Below are 19787 nucleotides of genomic sequence, written 5' to 3' on the forward strand. Positions count from 1 at the left end.
AACAAAACAAAACAAACAAACAAAAACCTCCCAGGTCCTCTGAGTCTTCCATGTTAAACAACCTTATCCTGAATGTTATGCTAGAAACTAGTGCTTCCAGAATTAATGCATTCTCTTAAAAGAGAGAGAACGAGAGAGAGAGAGAGGCTCCCTCGTGCTAAGTGCTGGGCAAAGGTTGCAGACAGAGATGTTCTGGGTAGGGCAATGCTTTCCTGTGCTTCAGAAGGCAGCCCTGTCTAGTGCTCCCAACCAGAGTAGGAGAAGGAGCTGCTTCCCCAGAGTTCCTTTGGCTCCCATGAAAAGTGGAAGATTGAGGTGGGGGACAGAATGCCAACATATTCTTCCTTCACATGCCCGTTACAATTTCAAAGAAGATAAAGTTTTCCACTCTTTTTGCCCAAGAGGTCTTTTGGAAATAGAGCTAACCACCAGAGTCACACACATCATAGAAGGATTAGTCATTAAGCAGTCAAAATTTATGATCAGTTTAGATAGGTGTATATATGAAAATATAAAAGAATATAAAGAGTTTGAGACCAGCCTGGCCAACATGGTGAAACCCCGTCTCTATTAAAAACACAGAAATTAGCTGGTGTGGTGGTGCACGTCTGTAATCTCAGCTACTTGAGAGGCCGAGGCAGGAGAATTGAGCTGAGATTCTACCACTGCACTCCAGCCTGGGCCACAAAGTGAGATTCCATCTTAAAAAAAAAAAAAAATATATATATATATATATATAGCCTTTCCGCAGAGGTTATGCAGATGTACACTAATTACACCCAGCTTTATTAGTAGAATGTGTATGTGAGGAGATACACAGAGAGGCTAATGGAAGCAGCTTGTAACAACGATGAGTGCTTTTGGATAAGCAGATGAAGTGCTATGAGTATTTCTTGACATGTACTCTTGGACCTCTGGAGTATAGATTGACAATAAGGACTAAGAGGGCCTTTGAAGGTCCTTTGGCTTTTACAGATCTAGAAGACTGCTGGTTTCAATTGCTCCAAAATACCATGGCAGGTTGTGCCTTCACTAGGTCTTAAAGTCTCCTTCAGAGGTGGATAGACTGAGTCAGATAGGTATAGGATGTGGCTCAGTAAACCAAATTTGTTGATATCCTCCAGTCTTAATGTTTTGTTTGGGAACTTTACTGAATAGAAAATAGTAGAATATCAAAGTATATAATGTGTAATAATGGTCAGTTCTTCTAAATCCAAGATAAATAATCCAAACTCCCTACCTCCATAATGAGAAAGATTCATTGAGAGGACCCCAACATATAGCTAATCATCCATCTATCCATCCATCTATATATCCATCTCAATAGATGTGCACAATACATCTATACACACATACAGCATTTTACCATATGTTTGTATTCCTAGTCACCAGAGGGGAATGTTTTAAGTATGGACAGTTGGGAACAAGTAAAAATATTATAGCAAAGACAGCTAAAAACATTTCTTTTTATTATGTCAGTTTGCAATATTATGCTCATGGGAAAAAGGGCAACATATTATCATTTACATTCTGTCTCCAATGGGACATATGAAAAATAATATTGTTCATTAAGATTTTTTTGAGGTGTTCTTTTTCAAAAAGAAATCAGGGAATCTCTCTGAACCTATTCTGGTTCAGGGGATTGCCTACTAAAAAATAAAAATTAAAAAAAATAGAGAAAAAATCAATTAAACAACTTAATGGTTATGCGAATGGGGATGCAAAAGTAATTACATTTAAAATGAGTTTTTATTCTTCCTGAAACCATGGAAAACTCTCAGTTATATAAATAGTTTGGGAATGGTATGTTTCATTTAATTCAGTGTTCTTATTAGGTAAGTTATTTCTACACTTTGTAGAGACCTACCAGATTTTAAAATATCAAGTATTTCCTCATTAAGATAGCCTTTCAGGGTACTAGATTCCCTTGGGATTATAATAATATTTTCCTAATGATACCGATCAGGCTAATTAGTAATGTATAGAAGGGAAAGGATTATTTGAGATCTCTGTATGTTTGGATTCTGAATAATTTTGAGGTTATTGTTCTGCACAGATTCTATAAATCATTTCCCCAACCCCCACCTACCAAACCAACAGAATTTTCTCTCTGTTTCTTGCTTGAATTTTTAAAACTACAAAAACTGAAAAAAGTAAATTAAATGACCTGTGCCTACCCATCACTAGGTATACAAAGGACTAGACTGAGGCATGTAGCTATGTAGCTAGGTCCAAGAAACAATCATTTGTCCAGAATGCTCATATCGTTAAAGTAAGCATGGCATTGTCTAATTTCCTTTGTGTATATTGAAATTAGAATTATTATTTAATACATTATACTTGCATAAAACTTTTTCTATTGCACTTAAATAACGCTTCATATTTTTTAAGGCATTTTATTGTCCCTAACTTCATGTGCATTGAAACAATGCAATGAGGTAGTTAGATCATATTCTTCCCATTTAAGTCAGGAGTATGCTGAATTCAGAGACATTTAAATTTTCCAAAGGTCACATGGGTCATGAACGGGAACGGGGCTTATACTCAACTTGCAGTATAGGGCTTCCACCATCACACCTGGATGGCTCCCATAACTACATTATTATTGATTTTTTATGTTAAAAAATTCACAGTTCATTTCCTTTGATATTCACACTGCTCCCTGGACTTTCTATAAAGTAGTAAAATCCTGTAATACTGCTAACGTGAGAATTCACTCATCTACGTGAAATTCCATTTTCTTCCTTTAAAACAAAACAAAATAAAACTTCCCAAACAACACATCAGTTAGACTCCAAAAATAATATGGCAAATTGCAGTAAAGTTGTGAAAACAAAGACCCAACAGTCCTTCTCCAGTGCAGGCTTGTTGCCATGAGCTAATAATTCCAGACTTTGTGCAGGCCAAGCCTCCCTTTTAATAACCATATGCCTCTAGGTAAAGTATTCCTACTAAAAATTATTGAGGCATGGAACAAGGTAAGATGTGTGAGCTCATGTTGGATTGTTCAATTACTAAACGGAGTCCTGCAGCATTAAGAGTTTTCCAACTTGACAGATTATTCCTCTTTCTACACTTGTATAAACATACTGCTTACGGTTGAAATCTATGTAAGCTTTTCTTTCAATTAAAATGTCAAGGATGACAGACTGTGTTTTCACTGTCCTTAACAGAATGATAGGCACCGCAGCAAGCGATTTCATGTCCTCATTTTTCCCCCCGAAGGATGTGTTCCTGTCTAGGGGTGTCTGAAAAGCCGGAACTGTGTCTACAGGTCTTCTTTGCCCTTGGGCAAGCCTATCCTCAGGCCAGTGCTTTCGTCTGGAAGGTGCGAAGGGGTCTCTCCACCCTGCTGTCCTTTCTCAGGTCTTCAGAAGATCTGTGGCACACTGGGACTATCTGTTAAACTCTCAGGACCGACAGATCTGCCACGTATGTGACCAGGCAAAGGAAAGAGGGTCAATAATGGAAAAAAAAAGTAGGTTAGAAGATGGGAAGATATTGGTCTTCCCATTTTCTTTTAATTAGCATCAAAAGCAGACCATAGGCTGGGTGCAATGGCTTATGCGTATAATCCAGAACTTTGGGAGGCAGAGCTGGGTGGATCATTTGAGCCCAGGAGTTCGAGACCAGCCTAGGTAACATGGAAAAACTCTGTCTCTACAAAAAGAAAAATATAAAAAGCCTAGCCAGGCATGGTTGTGCTTGGAGGCTGAGGTGAGAGGATCACTTGAGCACAGGAGGTGGAGGTGGCAGTGAGCCGAGATCACACCATTGCACTCCAGCCTGGAACCTGGGAACCTGGGCATCACAGTGAGACTCTTATCTCCAAAAAAAAACCCCAAAAAACAAAAAACAGACCATAGATATCAAAGAAATCTTGAAAAAAAAATTTAAAAAATAATAACGTAAGGACTTGGTGGGGAACAGAATTAAAAAACAAAAAGCTTCAGGGAGCAGGAGGATATCCAGATGTCATTGTTATTAAAGTTATTGACTGGGGGAAAAGACTCTTGACTTTCAGGCTCTCCATTTCATCATCTTGTAATGAACAGATGAGCCTATAGGCTATCTCAAAGGCTCTTGAAGCTCTAAAATTCACATTTCAGGACTTGAAAACAAGACGTTCTTAATCCAACTAGATTATGACTTCCATCATGATAAGGGTATCATGCACTGCTCACTGCAGCATCCACAGTGCTTAACCCAGCATCTGGCACACAGTAGGTGGTCAGTGTCTTCATTTAGTGAACTCAAGCCGGTCCAGCATTTAGTTCTTCATATCAAAACTGCATTTAAAACATGACTAAACCCCAAATAGAAGGTGTTTCTAAAAATTAAGAGAAGTTGATTAAAAAGGCTTTACATTCCATGGGACTCATGCTTCTTTCTCATTTAAATACAACAAAATCTCACACACAGACCACAAAAAGAATATTTGCTCATTGCACTTGTAATTTACTTATGCAAAGAAATGGTGCTTCTGGTCAGGTGAGGTGGCTCACGCCTGTAATCCTAGCATTTTGAGCTTGAGCTCAGGAGTTCGAAACCACCCTGAGCAACATGGCAAAACTCCATCTCTGTTAAAAAAAAATACAAAAAGTAGCCAGGCATAGTCCCAGCTACTTGGGAGACAGAGGTGAGAGGATTGCTTGAGCCTGGGAGGTCAAGGATGCAGTGAGCTGAGATCTTGCCACTGCACTCCAGCCTGGGCAACAGAGTGAGACTTTATTTCAAAAAATAAAAAATAAATAAAAAATTTTAAAAGTATGTGCTTCTTTTGGACCTTCTTAAATGAAGTCTTGTAGCCTAATTTGGCAAACTAGTTTTTTTTTTTTTTTTTTTGTCTGGGACAGGAGACTGAAATGCTAAAGAGAGGAATACAAACTCTTAAATCTTAAGAAGTGGCAATTACTAATGTAAAATGCTTATTTACTCGTTCTTCTCCAAAGTGGAATTTAAAAATTTCTATTTTTGGCCAGGTGCAGTGGTTCACACCTGTAATCCCAGCACTTTGGGAGGGCGAGACAGGCAGATTGCTTGAGGTCAGGAGTTTGAGACCAGTCTGACCAACACAGTGAAACCCCATCTCTACTAAAAATACAAAAATTAGCTGGATGTGGTAGTGGGCACCTGTGATCCCAGCTATTCGGGAGGCTGAGGCCCAAGAGTCACTTGAACCCAAGAGACGGAGGCTGCAGTGAGCCGAGATCACTACACTGCATTCCAGCCTGGGTGACAGAGTGAGATTCCATCTCAGAAAATAATAATAATAATAATAATAAATTCTATTATTATTATTTTTTGAGGAGTTTCACTCGTGTTGCCCAGGCTAGAGTGCAAGGGTGCGATCTCAGCTCACTGCAACCTCCGCCTCCCGGGTTTAGGTGATTCTCCTGCCTCAGCCTCCCGAGTAGCTGGGATTACAGGCATGTGCCACTATGCCGGGGTAATCTTTCTATTTTTAGTAGAGACGGGGTTTCACCATGCTGGCCAGGCTGGTCTTGAACTCTTGACCTCAAGTGATTCACCTGCCTCGACCTCCCAAAGTGCTGGGATTTCAGGTCTATTTTCATAAAGAAAGAAAATTGTTAGAATAATCAAGTAGAAGTTTAAATAGAAAGACAATATACTTAGCTTTCTTGGCGGGTAATAATTATATTGTAAAATGGAGTGATGTGTAAAGTGAAGGACATGGGCCAGACTACCCAGGCTGGAATCCTAGCTCTATCACTTACCAGCTGTGTGACCTTGGGCAAATTACTTGTCTTCTCTGTGCCTCAGTTTCCTCAATTGTAAAATAGGGGTGATAGAGATATTTATCTCATGATACTAAATGAGCTGTTGAATATACCAAATGGGTTATTTTTGTTATTATTATTATTCTGAAATGTTGATCTAACAACAGATTAATCACCATACTGCAATCAAAAAATTATGGCTTGCTCTAAAACACCAATCTTTAGCTTTAAAGAACCACAGTCCAACAAATGTAAAATGTCCAACACTGGCTGCAGGTAAGATATTTCTTTAAAAATCCATCAACTTTAGATTTCCAAACCCTTCTACAGAGGCAAATGAACTTCTCTCACCCACAACTTTACAGAATTTTCAAAATGACTTCACATTATTTTTCAGAAAAAGCCCTTGAAAGTATTTCCACAAAATGGAATAAAACTAGTTCCCCAGTATCTTGTTTTTCCTAAAAACAATGACAAATGAACACAGAAGCAAGAATTAGGAACACAAGAAAGCTGCCTGACCCATAGTTTTAAAAGACATCCCATTACCCGTATCTTTTTGTGAATGAGCTCATGTTCTGAACCAAATCTTACCATCAAGCTCCTAAAGATAGATAGCAGATATAATATTTCCCCTTTTAACAAATGACACAAAGAAGTAGAAATATTTAGCCTTAGAAAAGGCATCAAAATGCCAGCAGACTCAATTAAAACATGTATTCTCTCTTTCCAGGCTTTCTTAGGCTCAAGGGAGGGCTGCTGGCTGAAGATCTGGGATTTCCCCATCTGCTTTTCTTTTGGTGACACAGAATGTTGAGTGTGCAGGAAGAGAATTTTGCCTTTGTATCTGTAGCCTATTCTCTGCCTCTTCCCTAGCCCCTCTCCTGTCCTAAAACTGTCACTGTCAAACAGCGAATGCTATAGCTTATCAGGGAGACCAGTAAGCCCACCTCCCTGTGACACAACATGACGAAGCTCCAAGACCTTGCACCATCTGGCTTCTGACTACCTCTGTCGCTCATTGCTCTGGGCCTGGTATACCTGCCATGGTGATTTCCTTTCACCTTCATGGAAGCACCATCTGTCTTCCTACCACAAAACCTGACATGTGTAATCTTCACCACCTTCTCTGGGCAACCACATCAGACTGGAGCCCTTTCTCGAGTGCTCTCAGTATACCCTGTACATTTCTCTAGGAACATTTATCACTATTCAATCAATGAATCAATCACTCATCAAAGATCAATTAAACAACAAATATGTGTCAGGGTTTGTGCACTCTCTCATTTTAGAAAGGAAAACTGGTTTGGCCAGTTAGATCATTTAAATCATAATTTATTTACAAATTTCCAATTGGTATGTATATAATGATAAATTAAATGTGTTCTGTAGGCTCTTAGAAGGTACCATCTCAGCTTCCTGATTGTAATCCATCAATGATTTATGTTTAATTTTTAGAGATGGGGTCTTGCTATGGTGCCCAGGTGGGCTTAAAACTCCTGGGAGCAAGAAGTCCTTCTGCCTCAGCCTCCCAAGTAGCTGGGACTACAGGCACTCACCATAGCATCTAGCAATTCATTAATTTTGAGTAATTTTTAAAAATGTCTCTTCTCCCAAATAGACAATAAACTTCATGAGTCTGATATTATGTCTACCTGTTTACATTAGCAGATATTTCTGAAACTTAAGAGAGTACACGGTACCTAGTAGGTGCTTAATAAATATGTCTTTTATTAATGAAAACATAAATATAATGAATCACTCTAACAATGGACATTCCAGGAATCATGTTCAATAGATATCTTCACTTACTAATGAGAATAAATTAATTGATTTACAAGTCATAAATGAAACTCCATTTTACATTAGCAGCTTAATACAACCCATTTCTGTTCTTGAAAAGCATAAAAGGTAATGTGTAGTTTTTATCAGCACCCCTTAAACTCAAGCTTTTAGATAAGTTCTAGACCCATTTGTTTTCACATCAATTAAATCAATTTCCACTTGAAATTATATTTTAGGAATTTCATAAGAAAAGGCCAAGGATAATTCAGGAACACTTGTCTGTCTCCAATCTATACTATGTTTTAAAAAATTGGATGCCTGCCCTGCAATAAGGTTGAACTTTAGAATGCTCAAAGCTGTGCACAAGGAGGCACCAGTTACACCCACACTGTGGTCAACTAAACATCTCATTTCTGCTTTGCACGGACTTATCGATACTGACAAGGGCACTTTTGGATCATTATCACCAGGGTGTTGGAAATTAACTTTACCACACGAGGTAAATTTGGGCCTCCTTTTTATCAATTTGGCACTACTGATGCCTTTATTTTATGGATGTAGTATCTGTTATTTTGGAAATGATAACCTCTTTTTTTTAAATAAAAGCCTGGCTCCAAGAAAGCCAATGGTAGTAATAAAACATAATACAGCTAACAGATCTGCATCCTGCTGGAGCCTTTGCCTTGTTTTATAGCACATACACTGCATCTACTTAGGCGGAGGAGATGTTTACTAGGGCTTTCAAGCGTTTTAAACACAGAGAGCAGTAATAGGAGGGGAGATCCGAATTTATGATCATTCTGTTAAGACTATTAAAGCAACCTTTTTTGGCTTCTTTAGTGACTGATTTCTGCGCCATTAATCTGAATTAGTCATGCAGTCAGCTTGATTCATTTATTAACCAAAAATATGGCTGGATTGGTTTCTAATGTACTATTGTCAGAAAAAAATCCGTTTTCAAAATCTGATTTTTTTTCCTTATAAAGAGCGAAAGCCTTTTTATAAAGACCTTTCATTAAAGACCCTAAATGCCTGAACAGTTGGCTTTACCCATAGGTCAGACTTACAGACATGAAGAGATGGCTTTTCAATCAGCCAATAACTTCCCAGTTGCATCAATTATTCATAAAGTTACACTTAGAAAAGGCAAGTAAATGCAGATCAAAAGATGAAATAAAAGATGATTTTGAACGCAGCTCAAATAAGTGCTGTACATCTGACTAACTGGGAAAAAATATCCTCAGAAAGACATCTCTCAGTTAAATTTCTTTCCGTTGTGAGTTGTTAAAAAGATTCCTCCTTGCCTCGTAAGGACAAATAAGTAGCCCTCTGATTATGAGTCTTGTCATTTACATGTGATTGCTGCTTGCATTCATTCACCATAAATGAATAATTCATGAAAACATTCACTGGCGCACTTGCCTGGGTATTCTGTAGAGGCAGAGAGCTCCCTGAGCTCGCAGCCACACGGAGAGCCCCACCCCCATTCTGAGCTCCAAGTCAGCAATTCTGTTTAGGTTTGAGCTTGTCAGTTAGTGTATTTTAATGAATAATCTGTGGTGGAATCCACACCTAGCACAATCCTCCAATATCTATATTCCAAATAGATGATGGAATTTTGCAGCCGAATGACAATAGCTCCAGCAGCAAGAGGCTTCCATGAAAACAGGACTTTTATAAAAGATCTATTGGGTCTTCTGGGCAACCTCTGCTTATCCCGTGCCTCCTGCAAGGCTCTTCGATTCACTGTTGCCCTCACTCATTCTCTTATTTCACCTTTTCTCAAATCTCAAGGCAGGGTCTCTTTGGCAGTTTTCAAATATCTCTCCTGGGAGACCAAATTTATCACACCCTCCACCCAGCCACTCGCTGGGATTATTTCAGCTCTTTAAAAGGCAGCGCTAGAATTTATTAGCTCCATGATACATTGGCAGGGGAGGGATGTGTCGGTGGCCCAGAGGGAGTGGTTTTCAGCAGCTGTGACTACATGCATGGACAACGCAACCTTGGGCTGCTAAAAGCCTGATTTCTCAAGTTCTATTCTTAATGATAAAGTGATAGCGTGCTGAGGGGATCACTTATTCTCCAAGGAAACATGAACAAGGAAAGGGGCATTGCCTAACAAGGCTGAGCAAACTCTTCTCTGGGTTATATCCTACCAGAGAGCTTCAGGCTCTATCTCAATCACCGCTGTGATCAAATCACCAAAAACCCTGGGATCAGAGTGAGGATTCCCAAAGAGATCCTTGTCAGGCATCATGGGGAGAAGGAGGAGGTGTGGAGAATTTGGAGAAGGTTCCAGAGAAGCATAAGAAAATACTAAAAAGCCGGAAGGGAAGACTTAATGGGAAAAGTAAAGGGAATAAGACTTCTTTAGCCCATGGGGGAGACATTAGAGAAGGCTGGCAGATAATGATGATGATTTTCAAAGTTGCAAATTACTATAATCTGAGAATGGTCACCAGTTACTTTCAAACACAACTGAAGCAGAATAGTAACAGTACATCAGCAGCATGTGGATTTAACTTAGAAAAGAATATCTCCCAAGAACAAATAGTGTAAAACAATTAAACGGCTAATAGAGGTTTTGAAATTTCCTCTTCTTGGGCTCTTAAAAAATAGACTTGTCCCTGTCTGGCTTGCTTTCTAGGGAGAAGGAAGAACTGGCAAACCTCTTGGAGTCCTAAATCAGGTCTATTATTTTCACTTATTCCAGACAGCGTGGCTGACAGAAATGATAGAGATAACGCTGACTCCCATCCTTAACCAGGAAATCCAATAAGGTAGCCTTGTGGGGCTGACAGGCATAGGCTTTTGGCCGCCTCCTGGCTCTGCCACTGCCCAGGAGTGTGTGATCTTAGCAAGGCATCTAACTCCTCTGTTTTCTCATTGGCAAAAACTACGTGGCTGTAATAGCCATGTCACAGGTATGGCATGAGAATGACTTGAGAGAATATTTTGAGTGTGCTTAGCCCTTTGAAGATGATCAATGCATAATCTATTTAAGAGATGAGTGATCTGCTGTAGAAAATACAGTTAATATAACTGTCATTTTAAAACACAAAGTAAAGCTATATTGTTCTAAATTTGGGGGTGAAGCATGTGGGGAAAAGACCCAGAAACACCCAGCCTCTCCGAGGGGTATGGGTGTCTCCTTCATTACTGTGAGTCCCCAGTTATCCTCCGTCCTCTTCTCAGGGAAGCCGGCTTTCTCTCCATGCCAGACCCCTTACAGCGGGTACCATCTCTCTCCTAGGCTGAAGGGAGAATATTTGACAGCACTGAGTTTGGCGCACAATAGGAGCCCCACAGAGGTTTCTTAAAAGACTTAATGATGTTACCTCATGGTCCACTGTCTCTTATTTCCTGGCAGCTATACCCCTATGTCACATCCATGACAGGCATCTTCTTAAGGGCTATGATAACTTGAAACACTATCCTGATTTCTAGGGACAGTCAAGCTACCATTGGCTTGAACAGGGGGTTTGGGGGAAGGGTGAAGTTTCTAGGAAACTGTGTGCTCTCTCTTGTGCAACCTTCCCTGAGCTACCTTTCAAGTTCTCCCACTTTGCAAGAGCACTTATCATGAAGCAGAATTGATATTAATCTGAAACACTTAGTAAAATAGTAGCAATAAAGCTCATAATAATGATACTTGGCATGTACTTTACACTTTGCATTCAAGGATCTCAAATGGCTTTTCAACCTGGCTTTGCTATTTTCCAAGCTACTCATGGACTGGACACACAAGCAAAGACACCACTGAGTATGGCTTCCCTGTAGACAAAATTGATTCCATTATTAGGTTCTGAGATTGACATTGTGTCCAATCTATGTACATAAATACACCTGCTACATACAAACACCCACAGATACCTACATCCTAAAAGGCAAAAGAGCTAGAAAGATTTTTTTTTTTTTTTTTGAGACTGAGTTTTATTCTTGTTGCCCAGGCTGGAGTACAATGGCACGATCTCAGCTCACTGCAACCTCTTTCCCCCAGGTTCAAGCAATTCTCCTGCCTCAGCCTCCTGAGTGGCTGGGATTACAGGCAACCATCACCATGCCCATCTAATTTTTTGTATTTTTAGTAGAGAAGGGGTTTCGCCATGTTGGCTGAGCTGGTCTTGAACTCCTGACCTCAGGTGATCTACCCACCTCGGCCTCCCAAAGTGTTGGGATTACAGGCACAAGCCACTGCACCCGGCTGAAGATTTTTTTGTCTCAAACACACTTTTGCCTGTATTAGCAGGAGAAACTCTGGAACCCAGGTTTACATTTTAATAGACTTGTTTTATTTTGATATTTCTCTCAACCCTCTTCTCAGGGTATTTATAAGCACAATTGAAATGTCTGTGTCTGTTCGTTAAAGGCATGGAATTTTAAAAGGCTTACTTTTCTTTTAAGTTCATTCTAAAGAATGTTTTGTTTAGGTTTAAATGATTACTTAAAAGCCACAAGGGGTTTGTATAAAGTGTTTCTTCTAAGGTACTTTTCCCTTCCCTGGTGGCCCTGCATCTCGCCAAAGAGAGTGACTTGCTCAGTTTCTCAAATTATTCCTCAGACAGTCCTATTCCTACTTGCAAACAAATGTGGTATTTGGGGTTTCAAGTTTAAAATGTAATTTGGTATCATTTCAGATGTCTTCCTACAGCTTAATAAACATTTTCCCCAGAGGGACTTGGGGTCTGATTTTAATTTGTGGTAGGGTTATGGGCACAGTAAATGTCAATTTTAGCTATAGACAGTAAGTCCCTAGTATAAATAGAAACGGAAAGTGACTGACAGTACACTTAAAGAACATGCAAAACATTATGCTTGCTCACTAGCGGTAAGTGTTCCCCCCAAAATCCCTTCACTGGTCTGTCATGATAGCTTGGTTTTCTTTTCTTTTTTTTTTATTTGAGTCAGAGTCTCACTCTGTCACCCAGGCTGGGGTGCAGTGGCGAGTGATCTCGGCTCACTGCAACCTCTGCCTCCCGGGTTCAAGCAATTCTCCTGCCTCAGCCTCCTGACTAGCTGGGATTACAGGTGCCTGCCACCACACCCAGCTAATTTTTGTACTTTTAGTAGAGATGAGGTTTCACCATGTTGGCCAGGCTGGTCTCAAACTCCTGACCTCGTGATCCGCCTGCCTTGGCCTCCCAAAGTGCTGGGATTATAGGCGTGAGCCACCATACCTGGCTGATAGCTTGGTTTTTTCTTCAGATTCCTGACCAGAACAGAAAGGCCAAATTGTGCTTTCTTAAGATGTGTCAACCTGATGATCATAAAATGACAAAGTGAAGAAACTGAGTCCTGCATGGTATGGCTTTGAATATGAATACACCAGCAAGAGTGTCTACTGACCCAGCCAGTCATTTGCCTGGTGATCTAAGGCTGTATCCTCAGTGCCTCTGAGTTTCCGTTTCTTCACGTACAAAAAAAAAAAATGGCTGAACCAACAATCTTCAAGGGCCTTTTCAACCCTAAAGTTAAATGAGTAGATATGATCAAGAGAGGGTAATCTGGCTGGGTGCAGTGGCTCACATCTGTAATCCCAGTGTTTTGGGAGGCTGAGGCGGGAGGATCTCTTGATCCCAGGTGTTTCAGACAAGCCTGGGCAACTTAGCAAGATCTCATCTTTACAAAAAATCTAAAAATGAGCCAGGCAATGGTGGGGTGCCTGTAGTACTAGCTACTTGGGAGGCTAAGGTGAGAGGATCACTTGAGCCCAGGAGAGCTACGATCGTGTCACTGCAGAAACAGAGACTCTGTCTTAAAAAAAAAAAAGTGAGAGATCCAGAACTATTATTTATTTCAGGGAAGCAACACGTCAGTTAAAAGTAGATTTTCCTCAAAGTTGGATACAAATAGATGAGTAATTCCTTACTGGTTGTTCTTGGACTTTCCTTTCCTTGAACAAAAGAGAGGCTCAAATGATCTCTGAGTGCAAGTAACATTTAGCTGAGGAGGGCAGCAGGAACCAGGAATCGTGACAGGTAGGCGAGGAGGTCATTTCTTCTCACATATGAACAATAATCCTTTTGATGAGCAGGAAATAAAGGTTTCACTCTTTGTGCACTAGAATAAGTAATTTATTAGTAAGCACAATAACGTCTTTTAGGAGAGGTAGGACAGGTCCCCAAATAAGCAGTTTTGTCTTTTCAGTGTTGGAGCCATCAGACTCATTGGGACTAAGTTTAAACTGGACATTTTGAGAATGACGAAAATCCTCCAGGTCTGCCAGGAAAAACATTTCACTACTTCATAGTAGATGATACCTGACACTACCTGCTAAAGAGCTAAGACAACATTCCCTAAGTGCCTAGGTTGAGTCCTATGGATGATCCGGTCCATGGTGCCTGTGATGGTAGGTTTTATGTCAACTTGACTGGGCCATGGGTTGCCCAGATATCTGGTTAAACATTATTTCTGAGTGCACCTATAAGGATGTTTCTGGAAGGGATTAACATTTGAATTGGTAGACTGAGTAATGCAGTATACCTTCCCCGTTGTGGGTGGGCTTCATCTAATCCATTGAGGACCTGAATAGAAGAAAAAGGTGGAAGAAGGTTGAGTTACCTCTCTCTCTGCCTGATTGCTTGAGCTGGGACATCTGTCTTCTCCTGACCTTAGTCTGGGAGCAACACCATTGGTGCTTCTGGTTCTCAGGCCTTCAGAATCCAATTGGAATTTACACCATCTGCTTTTCTGGGTCTCCAGCTGGCAGATGGCAGATCATGGGGCTTTTTAGCTTCCATAATCTGGTGAGTCAATTCCTTATAATAAACCATATATCTCTCTCTCTTACTGGTCTGTTTTTCTGGAGAACCCTGACTAGTACAGTGCTCCATCTTTAGATCTTTCCCCTCATATTTCCTTAAATATATTTGGTAGAAGTGAATTAGCAGAATTTAGTCATTAACTTTGGGATTCCTCATCCTGTACTTCTAATCATTCACCAAGCTCTATTCACTCTACCCCCAAAATAGACCTGGAATGTATCCACTTGGCTCCATCCCTCCTGCCAAGATCCTAGTCCAAAACACTGTGTTGTTTCTCTTGGTTTCTTCCAACAGTTTCTGCCTCCAGTTTTGCTCTTCTTCTATCCAAACTCTGTCTTGTAGCCAGAATGATCTTCATAAACCAAAGATCTGGTCATGACATTTCCCTGTTCAACATTCTTCCATGATTTTCCTTAGCATTTAGGATGTTTTTTTTTCAGTATCTTTTATATGTTCTACCTCATTGATGCCTGTAGTACTATCTTTCCACCTGGCTTGATAGGGTCTATCCACCCAAGCTTCCATTCATTTCCTAGAATGTGCCACACTCTTTCCCACCCCAGGGCCTTGAAGCATCTTTTGATCTTCGTCTGGAAGGTTTCGCCATCTACTCTTTTGTTGACCAATTCTCATTCATCCTTTGGGTCTCCTTTTAAATATCCCTTTCTTAAAATTTTCTTTGACCCCCAAATTAAAGGTCAAATCTAGCAACCACGAATTTAAAGGGTCACATAGGCCCCTGTGGTTTTCCTTCATGCTATTTCTAATAACATATTAATAGGTATGGTTATTTTGTTCAGTATCCATCTCTGTGATTAGTCCCAAATCTCCCTGGAGGCAGGGGCTATGCATTTGGGTAAAATCATTCTGGTTTCCTTTCACCATTGGGAAAATGTACGCTTACTTTCTGGAGGACACTGCTTCGTCTGGATGGAGAAGCAGAAAGAAGAACATCATAACATAGTTGGAAAGGCTTCTAGAAGTGAACAAGATTGATCCAACACAAGTGAGCACCAGAGTGCTTGCCTCATGCTATTGGTAATAGATCTTTCTGCTTTTCTGAAGCCTGAGGCTATTTCTCTTGACAAGCACAAAAGTGAAAATGCCAAATGGAAATGTTTTCTTTCCAAGGCTTATAATTTTGCTTTCGGGTAATGCTGAAACATTCAAGTGTTCTTATGAAAGTTAAGTGCTTTCCATTTTCACCATGATTTCAGTTGTTGAAGCTCTTCAGAAGGATCAAAACCTATAACTTTTATATAAAATTCCCAAGCATCAAATATATATGCCAAACAAACCTCTTTAATTAAAATAAGGCGGAAAGAGCTGTAATTATAAGTGCCACAGACTGCTATTCCTTATAAGGAAGAAAACTGAAAAAAGATCTTCTGTTATATTACTCAAAAACAAAGCAAACAAAATCAATGATTTCAAAGTCTAGCATGGCTGAGAAAATTCATTTTCTTAATACGGATTGAACTTCAGAGTGATAGGGCAGAGTGGACATACAAAAATGACTGTCTACAGCAAACTTCTGGCAGACTCTTTGGCCTATTGGTCCACAGCCAGTATTTGTCTTCATAAATGAATTCCACATCTTTATTAAGTTAAGTATTTCTCTTTTTATTATTTGAAACATACTTTAAATATTTTGTTTTATAATGTCCTGGAAACTGATACGATTCCTTCCAGATCAGGGAAGATGGTAAAAATCAATTATTTTTTTTTTACTTTTAGAGCAATTACAAAAAAATTATGCTCCAATTTATCCATTACTATGAATATCATTTGATGTCATATGTGAACAACTAGGGCAGCTGGAATGAAAGGTGTCCTTCTGACTAGGTAATTTTTCAAACAGCTCTAAGTGACTATTAGATAGAAATATACACCCCTAGTTTGAGTTGATTTGTAGATGAGTATGTAGTAAGAATTATAGATTTTAAATTGGAATCAACCTTTTATAAGAAAAATCCCTGCAAGAACCAACCAAAACACATCAAAAGCCTGAAGTGAGCTTCTAATGTCAGATCCTTTACAGAAGCAAGTCACAGTTTGTAATTCAGAGAATCTTATTAAAATGAATTTTATCTGCCATGGATGGAATTTCAAAGTTGGCGCATTTACAAATGAGTTAATTGGCTTTATCCAAAATAAGAGGGATTTTGGGGGGCCATTTAAATCATTAGAATCGCTGGCTCAGGGTGCAGAGAAGGGCTGGGCTTCATCTCCCCAGCCCCCGCAGAAACTAGACTTGTCTTCCCTGCATCACAGAACCCAGTTCTCAAAGCCTCCTAATGGGTTTCACTGTTTTCTTTCCAGTGCTTATCATAATCAGGGAGCTGCACATTTGCATCCCTAATGGACCTTTTTCAAAAGTGTGTTGACATTTCAGTAGGTTTCGAATAGCTCTTAATGCTTCTCTCAATTTGGGCAGGTGCCCACAAATCTCCTTATATGGGTCTCCACATATAGACTGTCTACTTTACTCACAGGGTTGGTGGGTTGGTTTTTTTTTTAATCCCTGGGAACCTATCTTAATTATACTCTTAAAAAAATGAAAACTCAGAAGTTAGATGACTCAGAAAATGACCATCTAGCTGGGTGCCTACACGCAGGGCAGCATCTTAACTCTATCTGTGAAACTTAGGCCTGAGTTAAAAGTATCCTCCCTTGTGTGGTAGATTCACTTTTTGGAGCTTCTATTTTTATCGAAAGGAAATAGATATAAATAAGGCCATCAAGATAAACACAGGTTACAGGAGAGAGTTGAAATCAAGCAGGAAGCTCATCATCTGAGCACAAACTTCCCTGCGTTTTACTCCTCACTTTTCCTAGGAGTCCTAAGAACTCAGAAAGCCTGCAGAGGGGCGATTTTAGTCCCACCTAACTTTGTGTGACTTCAATAAACATTCGATCCAACAGAAACACAGCTAAAATTATTTTTTAAGTTTTTTGTTGTTGTTGTTAAACTTTTACTCAGCTTCTGCTGTATCTCAGGAACTGTGCTGAGAGCATAGCGTAAATAAAAGATCATTGCTGCCCTGCAGGAATTCATCATTTATGAAGGCAAATAGCCAAGGAAGTCAGCTAAGGTGTAATGAGAGATACCCCTCAAAGTGTTATTTAATACCCTGGGGGTTCCAGGGGATGGTCCTCGAAGAGGAGACATATGAATTGTTCCAGGAAAGATGAGAAGTTAGCCCTGCATCATGGGAACATGCATGCATGTGTGTGTGTGTGTGCACGCACGTGTGTGTGAGTTAGAGAGATATTGGTAGCAGGGCTCCAGGCAGAGCTTATTGTCTGTGCAAGGCAGGTTGTTAAAATACGTCAACAAAGGCCGAGAAGATATTAAACAACTACTGTCATTCATAGCTTAATAACATGAAAATGATCTCTGGATGATAACAATCCTTTCTAGGAATATCGACTGTCTGATGTATGTCCCATTCAGGTGATACCCTTGTATACACCAAATTGGGAACTATATACATATAAAAATGTTAAAACTGATTTCCCAGTATTTCAGGTAGGTGGCTGAGTTACAAACTGAAAGAACCATTTGATAGACTGTTCTGCACACTTTGGTCCTTTTTGCATTAGAGAGAGACATTTGGGGTAAGTGGGAGGGAGGCACTGGAGCTCTTGGGCAGAGGACTCGGTATTTTTCAGAATGAAAAAACCCCTTCTTGGCCCTATTGTTCTACATTACGCTGCTTTGGAAAAGGTAAAAATAGAGCCATAATTTGGCCCTACTATTTCTGTTTCTAAAAAGTCTTTTCCAAGACAGAAAGTTGATATAACTTTTTTTCTCTCCAGTATTTCCAGTTTTCATTTATACAGTTCAATAAATATAGATCAGCATAAGTTGGTGGGAGTCAGCGGGTAGATTTTAACAATCACTGTTATGCAGTATCTTCCCTAGAAGTACTGAAAGTCGTTTTCTGAGTTTAATGTGACATTTCCTCTCCCTTTTAGGTACTGCTTTTGCAACAAATTAATTTTGGTTCCTAGAGAGCACACTCCTACCTCAAAGTCCTGTGTGAGATGCTCCCCTAACAAGATAATAAATAGATTTGTCCATGACTTCCAGCATAGAATTAAAACATATAGATTTAAAGATAGCTTTTTCTTGGTCTACAATGAATTGAAATCTTTTGAAAAAATACATTGTTATCTCCTAGTTTCTTTCTTTTCTTTTTTTTTCACTTGCCCAGGGCAGCAAAATTAATACTCTAGTTTCTAAACCTATATTGGCAGTCACTGAATACGCCCTTTCTTTCAAATGAAAAAAAAAAAAAAAAGAAGAAGAAAGGAAGAAAGGAAGGAAGGAAGGAAGCAAACCTTGGTCATCCTGGCTTAAATATGAAAATGAAACAAGAGTATGAGACAAGGCAGCCTCACAGAGCAAATGGCCCAGCCCATGGCTTCCCACCCGGGCCCTCTCCCTGCCTTATTGTGAGTATCTCGCTCAAAACCCACTTCTGTGCTTTTGCATATGAAAAATGAGGCTGTAAAAGGGTCAGCCTGTAAAAGGCATAGCTAGTAAAAAATAATTGGAGGGCATTGACTACAGACGATGTGCACCATTCATTAGATAATTAGTCCCGGGATCCTTACTATGTTGCTCCTGATGTTCCTCATGCCAGGAAGAATTCTGAGGTGTGGAGAAGTTATAACACAGCTTACTTAACAGAGAAGCTATAACAGAATGCACATTTCCAAGACCATTCCCAGCAACTTGAAAGCCTCATCCCATGTCTTGCCTTCATAAAACATAGCATTTCCACACTGTGGCTATTTTAATAAACCAATGAATAGTTCTCTCCAATCTGTTTGCTTTTAGTGGACTTATTTTCTTTCTCCAAAGAAGCTGGCACCATAATGTCAGACAAATGTCTAGAATAACCATGCACTGCTCTGGACACCAATGAATAAAATACAGCAAATACTGCCTATCCTCAGAGTGCATTATTCCACTTAGAAAATGGTATAATTGGATAGTATTGGGAGGGGATTCATGTATTTTTGAGTCGTGGAGTTATTTTCTGGTAATTGCCTGACTCGAAACTTTAATCAGGAAGTTCTCTTAGCCCTGTGAGTGTGGTTTTTTTGGGGGGGGGGGGGGGGGGGGTGTTGGGGGATGAGGAAGAGAGAGTATTAAAGAATTGAGAAAATGGCTAAGTCCCGCAGGCCTTCTTTTCTTGTCATACAGTTGTTGTCAAAAAGATTCACTATTATGTCTGGGGATAGGGAAACTCCATGGCATTTTGCGTTCAGTAAAAATATCTCAAACCGTTTTTCAAACATTTTGAGGTTTGGCACAAACCTGAAATCCATCTTGCCAAGCACTCCCCCCACCCCGCCCCCCGCCCCCCGCTTAATTCTTAAACCCATGTGTCTTTCAAGGGAAATTTAATCCGTATGTTTCTGATTCATTTACACTTAACTCATCAAAATGGTGTTTTGTAAGAGCTATTTGATGTTCAAG

The 19787-nt window shown here is 39.8% G+C and overlaps 1 protein-coding gene across 5 annotated transcripts in view; it reads right to left on the bottom strand.

The window, feature by feature from the left end:
* CREB5 (cAMP responsive element binding protein 5) overlaps positions 1 to 19787 on the bottom strand; it is a 426750-nt gene that overhangs the window by 107608 nt on the left and 299355 nt on the right. The gene's annotated exons all lie outside the window — the stretch shown is intronic.

Source organism: Hylobates moloch, unplaced genomic scaffold (assembly GCF_009828535.3).
Source record: "Hylobates moloch isolate HMO894 unplaced genomic scaffold, HMol_V3 SCAFFOLD_1, whole genome shotgun sequence".
Taxonomy (NCBI): Eukaryota; Metazoa; Chordata; class Mammalia; order Primates; family Hylobatidae; genus Hylobates; species Hylobates moloch.